The sequence below is a fragment of the Myzus persicae genome, unplaced genomic scaffold (genome assembly GCF_001856785.1).
Source record: "Myzus persicae strain clone G006 unplaced genomic scaffold, MPER_G0061.0, whole genome shotgun sequence".
Lineage (NCBI taxonomy): Eukaryota > Metazoa > Arthropoda > Insecta > Hemiptera > Aphididae > Myzus > Myzus persicae.
The window spans coordinates 100,585-113,023 of record NW_019103839.1 but is presented as its reverse complement, the minus strand read 5'-3'; the positions used below and the strand labels follow the sequence as shown (position 1 = coordinate 113,023).

Genomic DNA, 12,439 nt, shown 5'->3' with positions numbered 1-12,439 from the left:
ATTGAAAACCATAGGTATTTAATGACATAATATTTTGAATTTCCTAATTTGCACTAAACGTTTGTACAAAGAACAAAATTATTACCAATTTAATTATATACATTCATACACATTTGTACATACAAATACATGCACTGTCAATTATTTTAATAAAATGGTCTAAAAATGCAAAATAATAGTTTTATCTTTGAAGTATTTGTTACATAAAACAAGTTATGTACTTGGAATGCATTGTATATTAGAACAACCAAAAAATAATGCACTTTGCAGCATCGAACTCCGGGCCCTAATCATTATATGTTTAACAATGTTTTTTATTACTAGAAACAGGTTTAAAAGTGTTATAACTTAACATGCAACTATCGACGGACCTTATATTATTTTAACATATATATATATATATATATATTATATGCAGCCATGCAGGTATATACTATTAAAAATTAAAATACGACCGCGAGACTCGAATTATTTAAGTAGGTAATAGTATTATATGACGTATACTAAAATTCTTATTATTGCGAGATGAGCAATGAGTTGTAATTGCTGAACATGAAAAATATTATAATTATTATTTTTGTTGTTGCACTTTTACTGTTTATTCCATTTAAATCACATAATATCGTTTAACGCAATACTTTTTTATTTATTTATTTCGGCCAAATAAATTACAATAAATTGCATTAATCGTATAGCTGGTATAATATTATAGCTATATTCGTAATATAGATGCGTCAAACCAAGTACAAATCATCGAATTATCGAGTATATTTCTCCTCGCAATCAAACTTTCACGCATACATTATTTACTATTTGGTTTGACCACGGCACTTCGATATCATCGATTATTAGAGATGTCTGCACGGTTAGGTTAGGTTGTTTTGCTGTTCCACGATAATAAAACATTTTTACCGTGATACCTACCTAATTATAATTACAAGTTATATTGCGTGCATTGTTCGATCGTTGTAATACACGCCACGCGATGAGATGAACACTGACCCCCGAGATTATATAATACGTTTTTATTTTTTAACACGGCCGTGGCAAATCCATTAGATGCAACAAGGAGGAGTACTATATTGAGTAATTTTTCTCTCTAACCCTCGATCAGAAATAGAATTTTCGTAATAGGTACACCGCGAAAAGTTGGTCTCCTTAATAAACACGTTGATTATAATAAATTTATATTTATGAATATGTTCATCGATTTATTTGAATTATTATTCGACCATTAGAGCGTACCTAATTTTATGTCTGAATAGTTTTAGACAAGTCACATTTGTTGCGGGCTTGCGGCGTACATGCTTTGGTCCGAATAAAACTATTAAAACCTATTTTTGACGAAAATTATATTATAGTCCTACACTTTAATTTCATCATATTATAGTAATAATTTACAAGTCATAAAATAACACATTGTAGTGTATTATATCAAATCAAAAGAAAAATTGTGGGTGTATTATTTTCTTTTGTTGAAATAGTTTTAACAGATTTATCGAATATAATTTTCTGATTACAAATTTTATATTATAAAAGACACACCCACAACATAACATAGTTCTATAGTCTATCTAGTACAATTATTTAAAATGCAATAGTTACTCAATCGTTGCAATGATGTGAGGTCATGCAATTGCTCCAGGGAGTAAATTAAACTTGTGATTCTCACGAGAATGTATAATACAATATTGTACAATAAAAAATAGATAAGAAGTTAATAATATAAGTCACCTGAAAATTATTGCTACCCATATGGAAATAATATTATAATATCATGTATGTATATAAATAATACATCATAGGAATGTTATTGTTACGATAGAATTAATACTCAGCTATAAATTAGCATTAACATTTTATTTAGTCGTATGAATACAATTATTATTATATTTAAACTGGAATACATTATAATATATTGATTAAACAATTTATTTTATCATTATTTAAATCATTCAATAGCTGAAAGTTTTGCTGTACAACCAACTACTAACAATTCGATTTTTTTTTTACGAATTTCACTAGTGTTAAAACACTTAAAACCAAATATTTTTATCTCATAACATTCTACTGATTAAAAACTATTTTTTTTCTCACTAGATACTAATATTATCTTCTTAGAAAATACTGTCAGAATATTTTTATAAAATCGCATTACCATTCTTGTATTGAATGTAAATGAACCAGCCTTGAATAACTTCCGTGATACTCGTGATAGTATTCATATAACTGTAAGACATGAAAATACATAGTATAGAAATTATTAAATAACCACATCACGTACTAATCATAAGCATTGAAAAAACCAAAAACGAGTCCGAACAGAGAAAGTTTGTCAATACTTTTTGGTATATTCCTTTATTTTATTAACTTCCAAACGAAGTAATCGAAAAACAATTCTTTAGTGTTTCTATAAATTATACTTCATATAAATAATGTAGTAAACAGATTAGTTCACTACCTAAGCATCCTAATACTTCCAATTTATTCTAATAATTTTAATTTTTGGAATTTGTAAGTATAGCCAGTATAATAGGTAATTACCTATACTTAAAAACCATATTTTCAGTTAGTTACGTAGGTTTATTGGGAAATTTAAAAAGTGACATGAATAACTACAAACTTGTTTTTTCAAAAGAACAACAATTTAGATTCTGAGAAGAGTGATGTATTGGATTTACAAACATGCGTTTTTTATGTATGTGTAATGTATACTGACACTCCTGCCACCTCCATCAACAGTGGACAATGTAAATTCTATAATTTTCAACCTTGAGGGTGGATTCGGGTAATCTAATCTAATTGGTATTTTTGGGTGGGTCATAAGTACAAATGTAAAATACTTATCAATATAACCAGGATAAACAAAAACAGATTACTGAACAACGATCTAACTCAAAATCGTGTCTAATATCTATTCAAATAGGTATGCAACAGTTTAAGTATGACTACTCGGCTATTATTAATCGTTATTGACTATTAGTTGTTAAGTCTTAAGTAGACAATAAAATGTATTACTTCGACGTAGTACTGATATTATTAAGTTAGAAAATATTATGACAATTAATATAACGAAAAGCCATTTAATTCAAAGGTCTAAGCATAATCCTCGGTAGTATAGTGGTAAGTATCCCCGCCTGTCACGCGGGAGACCGGGGTTCGATTCCCCGCCGGGGAGGAAAAATTTTTTGCACTTTTTTATAAACTGTAATATTATTTTACATGTTATTACTTTCAATTTTTATGTTTCTATTCTCATTAACCGGATATACCAGTCATATCTATTTACCGAATATCACCATCGTCGTCGGTCTGTCTGTTTTTACTATTCATTGTGTCAAAGTATTATCTATACCTTCGGGCTTCGACTATAATAATATGTTCTATATATCAATTTTAATGATAAATTGGTTAGGTATGCAGTGTATGCTAATCAATTTTTTATCTTTACATTTGTTCTAAGTTCCTGTTGTTAGTTTAACAAGTCTGGACAAATTATTGATAATTTTTAATTGAGTTAAGTTAAGTTGATATAAAACATATTAAAATGTTTAAAGTTAATAGTTATGCTAATTTTTTTTTAACACAGTCAAATTAAAAGTTAGATAAATGAAAACTTAATTACCTTAAGTTATTCATTAATTTTATTTTTTAATACATAAAAAGCCAGTAGCACGTTTTAAAATAATAAAAAGTAAATGTTTCTGTAACATATATCATAAATAATTAATAATAATGTTGTATTTTATTTATTATTTAATGATTTATAAATTAGAGTAACTTGACTTTGATTAAAAATAGTGAGTTATTTATTGAGAATATATGATTAAAAATCAGTTAAGTTAAAAATTAAGTTAATGAAAATAAAATGTAAAAAGGTAAAAAATTAAGATTAACTTAACTAACTCGTTTATTATTTCCAGGCTTAAGTTGTTGTAACCTTTCTTTTAATTACTTATTAGTAGGAGTAGTAGGACAGCAGACGTACAGTCCAAACAAATCATAGAATATGCTAGAACTTCATAATTAATCGATTATAAGTTTATAAATGAAAGGGATTAAGTCCAAAAAGTAAGAATTTCGGAGAAATAAAAAAACTGTACCAGTACTTAGCAGTTAGTATTATTCATACACAAACTAAATGTTTTAATTGCAGTGTACACTGCGAAAGTGCGAACACAATAATATATTACCATTCGCTCCTACTTCCTAACTCATTTAAAAATTACCAATTTAACCTATATAGGTTAGGTTAGGATCCATCTTTAGCCTCATAACATATTGTTTTTTTTTTATAAAAAATCATTTTCTGAAAAATTGTCACTTATTGCCTTTCGTAAATAAACGATTCGCATGCACTAAAATATAACTTTGTATCAACGGCTTTATCAATAAATTAATAAGCATTAATAAAATAAGAATAATGATAAATACTGTCGGTACGAGCACATATCCTCAATCCACCTGCAGCACTGAGCAAACTGTTAAGGTTTTCCAAAAATAAAAAGTCTTAAAACCGTTTGTAGTTTTGATAAAATATGTTGGACAGTAAAAAAAAAATACTCATTGAAAAAAAAAATAAATATGCAACCATTTTCAATTTAAAATGTTGACTTCATTTTTCTATGAAACAAATTTATTAACTGGCCTTTGCACGGAACAAATTACAAAGTGATTGGTGGAGACCACTGTACCATACCGGTGAAAGACATAAGCGCCAAAATGTGATAAGAAAAAAAAAATCGTACCTTACAAAAGCGCCAAAATCGTATCGTACATAAGCGCCAAAATGAGATGAGAAAAAAAATCGTATTTTACAAAAGCGCCAAAATCGTATCGTATATAAGCGCCAAAATTCTAGGTACCTGTGTGCTACGCAGTGGCGGCTCGTGCCTAGGTGTGCAAGTGTGAGCTCACCACATATATTAATTAGATATAATAGTGAAAATGTATAATAATAATGCATTTATGTATAATAATAAATTAATTTTAACAAATATCTGTTTAACTGTATTTATTATATAAAAAAATTAAATTTTAAAAACAAACAAACGACAATTATTATTATACTCCGAATTAATATTTTTTAAAGTACTTAATATTATTTTCTAAAACTGTATAATCTCAAAATTAAAAATGCTAATAAATATTTTACTAATTACATTTATGCTTAAAACAGACTAATTTTTTTAAAATAAACTTTTGCAATAATTACACACCGCCTACTTTGAACACCACGAGCCGCCACTGGTGCTACGGTTAAAAGATATTAAATAACAGATAATATTATAATTAGAACTATATCGATCAAAAACTCCAAACGTTTAATCTTAATCGATAAATGTATTATTTTACAAAAACTCAACCAATTTATTAAATTTATATTTATTGCATGTATACATACCTATACTCTTATTATATTTTAACAATTTATTATTGAACATTTTTTTAATGTAATATATTATATGAAATAAAATATTAAATTTGGCGCAAATGATAGGTCATTATTATACCTTTGGCGCTTATGCCATGTGTTAAGTACAACAGGTATACAATATTAGATTGGCGCTTATGTCATACAAATTTTGGCGCAAATGATAGGTCATTTTTGTACCTTTGGCGCTTATGTCATGTAGCCTACCATACTTATTAGTTAGATATATTATAGTATACTAGCTGATCCCGTGCACTTCGACTTCTTTGCCCTTTGAAAATGCTAAATCTATATATTATGATACTCGATTGTTATAATGCGAACAGTAAATTATTAGGTAGGATATTATATTATTGTTATCGTACCCTACGCTAGGCGTATCTCTATATTAATAATATTTTTTATTTTAATTTTATTTTTTATTTTGACTGTGGATGAGCGACTATAAATCCAATTCAGCAATCTTAGTAGGTAATGTGTAAAAATTTGATTAGTTATTTTTTACCAATATCTAATATAACACATTCGCTTGGATATTCAGATAAAATTAATTGTTTTTTTTTTTTTTTTTGCTAAACTAAATAATTATAATAATTGTTTATTATTCCACGTCGATACCGACCTGTCTGGAAGCATCTGTGGTTGTCGAGTTTGAATGTTATTTATTTTCAGCCAGCGACTATTTCTTACTAAAAAAGGTATGGGTATACAATTTACACGTTTATTTTAATTAATGATAACTAATTATTTATTAACTTTATCGGACTAAACTTATGCGTAAAACCTTCTCTGTGATGTCCTCTTTAATTTAAAAAAACTGCACGATCATCCGATAAGTAGTTTTCTCGGTTAAAACGGTCGTTCTTTTCTTAAATAAAAAAAAAATTTTTAAAAGAACGGTCGTAGAAAACCCCTTACAATTGTATAAAAATATAGTATAGATTTAAATAAAACATTTTCTTTCATAAACTTAAAAATATAAGATAACAATCCATAATGATGTAAATGTGCAAATTAATTTGATTTAATAATAACTCTAAAATTATTTCAAGTTTTTATGAACTGAATATAAGTTTAAAAAATGCAAAAAGTTTTCCTCCCCGGCGGGGAATCGAACCCCGGTCTCCCGCGTGACAGGCGGGGATACTTACCACTATACTACCGAGGATTACGAAAGATGAATTGGATTAAATGCCTTATCATTTAATATTTTTATTATTTTGTTTTATAGGTATCTATTACTTACTTACTAATGCTTACCTAATACTTATTAAAATACCGTTGGTTTAATGTTTAGAACGAAACCTAAAAAGTATTTTAAAATAATTTGGAGTACTTATTAAGGATTCTCATAAATAGTTCATACTATAAACAAAAAATATAGGTACATAAACATTTAAGTTCAAATTTGGACTGTGTTAGTTACTTTTAGTTTTTGATGTAATTTAAAATTATCATTCGTGAGTATTTGAAGCTATATTATTCTACATATTTTATTCATACAATGACATTTTCAAATGCATTTTATTCGGCATAAATTAGTTTAACCTAGTTACTGCAGTTCTAATCTCTAATAGGTACCTAGTAAAATAAATTACTTTAATCACAAATCACAAAGTATCAAAAAATATCTTTAGTATAATAAGTGATAACTAATATTATAGACTGGAGGATCATCTTCGCTCATAATCTTTTTTTTTCATAGTATTCGAATTTGACACATCCATTATAGTGACTCCTATATATAGACTATACTACTCGGTACTCCTAATAACTCGTGTACTGCAGAACGTTACAAACTCTCCCACTTTTTTGAAATTTTACTGTAATTCTTTTTTCTTAGCTTTTCCAATAAAAAGTGTTTGATCATTTAATCAAAATTGAATAAAATCATTAAATCTTAACTGTTTCAATAATCTGAGTAACCAATGATATCATATTGAAAATTCATAATGTAAATAAACAGATAAAAAAAATAAAAAATAACACTAGGAAACGTTAAAAGACATTCATTTCTGGACTCGGAGAAACTATAAAGTAAATATTGATGATTGCACAAATATTCTATTTTCACTTAGTTTGTTTATTTTGTATAGTAAATCGACATTATGATAAAATTATAATGAATAGTGAAATTCAAATTTCAAATTGACTTTTGTTGGAAAACAATTGTAATCTCATTTGAAATGATTTTTATTTTTATTTTTTTTTTTTTTTGTGTTATCAAGGATAACTTTGCCTTTTAAAATTAGTTCATACGTATAAAATAAGTACTTACTATTAATATTTCAAGCACGAGGAAGTCATTTTTATTTTAAGTAAAATAAAAATTGAACTCAAGGGTAAAGGGCGTTGTCTGGCTCACTTTTGTTGTATATATTGATTTCCAAAAGAAAAAATACCATAATCGCCTAAAGATACAACATTGTGACTCAGGAAGCTTATATAGTATATCAAGGTCTGGAATACTTTAAAAAATGTCCACGTCATTAAAAGATTTAAGAATCGTATAGTTAATTATTTCCCTTACATAATTTATACATTATTAAGTAATTTATAATAAAGTGTATCGAAATGAAAATGCAGACGTGTATAATTATTTTTAATGAATTCTTATGAATTATAGAAATAATAAAAAATCAAATCATCAATTTAATAATAATAATAAATTATATAATTTACATACATTCATAACAAATCAGTCTATGTATGTACATATTTCACTCAATATTTAGAGTTGTTTTTGTTTTATTAAAGGTTTAATTTTAGTTGAACAGGATCTATCGTGGCTGCATGATATAGCACAATTAAATATATTTAATGGATAAAATAATCAACATTAAATATATCTAGGTATACTTCTCCTATTTTTCGGTTGAATATACCACTTAATTTTAAATTATTTATAATATTTAAGTTGTTATGGTTGCAGTATTGCACTGTGATTAAAATGATTAAATATATGTATTACATTATATTATAATATAGTATATACTTGTATATTATAATATCATGTTGTAAGTATTCGACATATTATTATGATTTATGATATAAAACGCAAGACGCTGTAATGTTATATAATCGCTTAAATGCTTTAAAAACATTTTAATGATTCACAACTCACAAGTCAAAAACATATTGATGGCAATATTTTACTGTAATTATATATACACTAATTATATAACTACTCTTAAAATAACTATTACGTTACCCCAAATATTTGTTTCGTATTCAAATGAAGGGCAGAAATTTTAAAGATACTCATGTCGTGAGCATGACGTATTCATCACGATCTCAGAATCCACCAAGGTGACCACCGCCAAACAAAATTTTTTCTCTAAATACAGAGAATTGAATTATTCTAATTTTAACCCAAAATGAAAATATGATACATTCATTTCAGAGAAAAACTGTTGGTTTATCCCTCGCCTACATTGCCGTTCAGGTTACAACAAGTAGGTTATCTCAGAATCCACCAAGGTGACCACCGTCCACTACCAAACTCAGTTTTTTTTTCTCTGAATGCTTAGAATATTCAATTATTCTATTGACTATTTTTACTTAAAATGAAAATATGATACATTCATTTCAGAGAAAAAATGTAGCCTGTAAAGTCACTTTATCCCTCTCCTATATAGCCGTTTAGGTAACAACATAAGACACAATAGGTGTTCTACCTATAATACAATTTACATTTTACAGTAGGTATAAGATAATAATGATAATAATAATAATAAAATAATGCCACAAACTTTTCTATGCGTATACCTATTATACCTATACGGAAATAGAACGGTGTATACTGTGTAATGTGTTGCTGAAATGCTGATGAAAGACGAAAACGCTTACTATAAAATAGCTGAGTCCAAATCCAAAGCATTTATTTAAAAATTAAAATCTCCCCACCCTTCCGTGGTACATGGCATCCATTCATTTAAGTAGACATTTTTGTCTAATAGCTAAATAAAATGTTCTGAAATTGTATATCCATGATTTATATCATAGGACATAGGTACTCGAGGTACCTACATATAATCGTGTATTGATTATGTTTATACTATTTTCAGCTGTAGGTATTGTCAAAAAAAGTTTTATTATCAAAATACAATTATTATATGATCATCATCAATCTTCATTAGTAAGTAAAGTTTAACGAACAAAAATAAATGAAACTTATAAAATGTCAATCAGAACATACAACAAACACAAGCCAAACATGACACACAGACTGGAACTTGGGCCTTGATCCCAATTCGCTCACATCGGTGCTGGATATTGATGTTTCATTATTTATTTATTATTATTATGTCATGAACTGTACCCCTAAATTAGTAAGAACGACAAACGCACATGTACGTATGACTACATACTAGCAATCGTCATTTAATATATACATACATATAATATCTGATCTTATGGAAAATACGTTGACGTAATTTTATATACTATAATGTTTTAATAAACATGACCATGAATAAAATTATTATCAATAAAACAACATCATATTAATGATAGAGGGATTGTATATTAATTTATTATTACATTATATTGTGTGTGCATCATATAATATGTAACATGCATGGGCGAATAGTCTATACGTTTATTATTATTATTTATTACGTTAAAAATTGAAACATGTTCTGTACCGGAAAATATTTTTTCATCTACAGATTTTCATTGGATTTGACTATATCATCTACATGTTTAAATATTAATATAATATTTTTCAATTTTGAATATAGATTTTTATGTTTATAAATTCTCCTAGTAGGAATGTTATCAAAAAGTAACAACTATAGTCATCTTTTATGTTTTAGTTTTGCATAGAATCAACTTAATCTAGATTCCATAGTTATCCTTTTAAGCATAATATTATTGGACTTTCAGCGAAGTAAAAACATACTTGTATTAAGTTTAGTGTTATACTATAAATTGTTATTTTTAAAGCCGTAAAGACAAATGAACAACAAACATTGAAAAATGTAGAAGTTTTTACAATAATCTGTTTCAATGCCGATTTTAGTTATTCGTCTTTAGGATATTTAGAACTTAGTCGAAGATGGTCTTGACATTTTCACTAATTATATGATTGAGCAATATCATACTAACGGGTTATAGTTATCTAATATTTTTATCTTTCTTTGATAAAGTATTTCCATAGGATTTTTTTTATGTATTTGAAAAAGTGTGTTGGTTTTAAATTCTTTATACTAATTATTTAAGTATTTAAAATATATTATCTCAATAACTATTGTTGATTACAAAAAGTTCATAGTAGCAAATAGTTAATATTTGTCATGGGGGTGAGTAAAAATTCGTTAACATCACAAAAAATTTGAAAATTTGAAGTTAAAATTCATACCGTTTTTAATTTTAATTTTAATAGCTAAACCTTATAACATTTTATTAGGTATATAATATTTAACGTTAGGGATTTTCACAACAATTTAAAAATATTGAAAATTCGTAATATGCACAGTTTGAAAGCTCAAAATATTATAGGTAATAATATCATAGTGCCTTTTACCCCTTTTCCATTTTGCGCCACTTATTTTAATAATTAATAAAGAATAATAATATATAGGATGTAGATTGTAATTTGTTAGTACATAGAAGTATGTCATGTTTTTGACATAATTTAGTTTAACCTACATATTACTTATAACTGTATAAGTTATTATTAGTAATAAAAATAAATTACTAAAATAATACATAAGTAATATTGTAATAATATAAAAAATTATTAAATATCCTTTAAAATAGTTGCTGACACACTGTCTCAAAATCTTTGTTCGTAAACAAATATCAAAAATGCAAGTGCCCATAATGCAAAATTAACACCTATGTGACCTGCTCAATAATAATGTTACACTTGAAACCTATTATGCAGCAAAACGACTTCACAGATTATTAAAATGTTTGAAATTTCAAAATTTTTCTCTTCAGACATAAAACTGATGATGTAATAATAATTTAGGCAATAATTATTTATTCCAACAATAATTTGAAACATTCAAAAATCTTTAGTTGGTGTTATCCTGTATATAGATACTTTTTAGGCAGAATAAACTTCATCCAATAGTTTCCAATATTTAAGTATCTACATACAGTTATACGCTACCCTATAGAAATCTTTAGTGCTTTGAAAAAAGTCATTTATTGTTTTTCCATAAACAGGTGCCATCAGAATTGTTTATGAATCTTTGTTCATTACTCATTGTTCATTACAAAATGACCATATTATACTAAGACAATATACTGTAGGCTTTTATTAAAAATGTTTGAAAAGTTATATTTATTTTTAGTAATTATAGTATGGTAATATATATTTTAATATTCTGGTTACGGTCTTTATCGTAGAATTGATAGATGTATAATAATGCACGATTTGGTATTATATTTTAAATTATATTGTTTCCAAAAAATTTCACTAGAATAGGTATAGTATTTTATTAAGCATTGTGACACTTTTATAGCAGCAGCTATAAATATATTAAATAGTACGTATACGTGATTGTACGTATTAGAAAAATAAATCTAACAATACCTACGCGTTTCATGTATGTAACACATTTTTCTTTCATGTGCCTAAAACGTGTGATACATATCATATTATTACTATTATTATGATACGTTCGAGTATCTATGAAACTGCCACACGGCTATATTGAAATTTAGCAGTCCAGATGAAACCTAAACAACGATATTATTTTGTCGAAGGTGAAAAATAGACTCGTTGTCTCGTCTAAAAACACGTACACAATGATCCAGTTTATTGCGATCAGGAAGAAAAAAAATTGTCATATAAATATATATACATATTGTGGAGAGTATGAGTGTTGTATATATATAATGAACAACGGCATAATAATATAATGATACATACGTATATAAGCCAAACGTAAAACATTCCGACGGGTTGGCGGGTGAAAATGAGAGTTGAACAGACCGCGGAGTTGATTTCATCGCCGGGCTGCTTTTACTTTTAACCTCAGTCGTTTTCAT

General features: G+C 26.8%; 2 non-coding genes across 2 annotated transcripts; one reads left to right on the top strand and one right to left on the bottom strand.

Annotated features, from left to right (window-relative positions):
* The first annotated feature begins 3,106 nt into the window (after positions 1-3,106).
* Positions 3,107-3,178, top strand: Trnad-guc. The gene has a single exon. It is a non-coding gene; the product is annotated as a tRNA-Asp (tRNA).
* A 3,352-nt stretch (positions 3,179-6,530) lies between these two features.
* Positions 6,531-6,602, bottom strand: Trnad-guc. The gene has a single exon. It is a non-coding gene; the product is annotated as a tRNA-Asp (tRNA).
* Between the last annotated feature and the right edge of the window lie 5,837 nt (positions 6,603-12,439).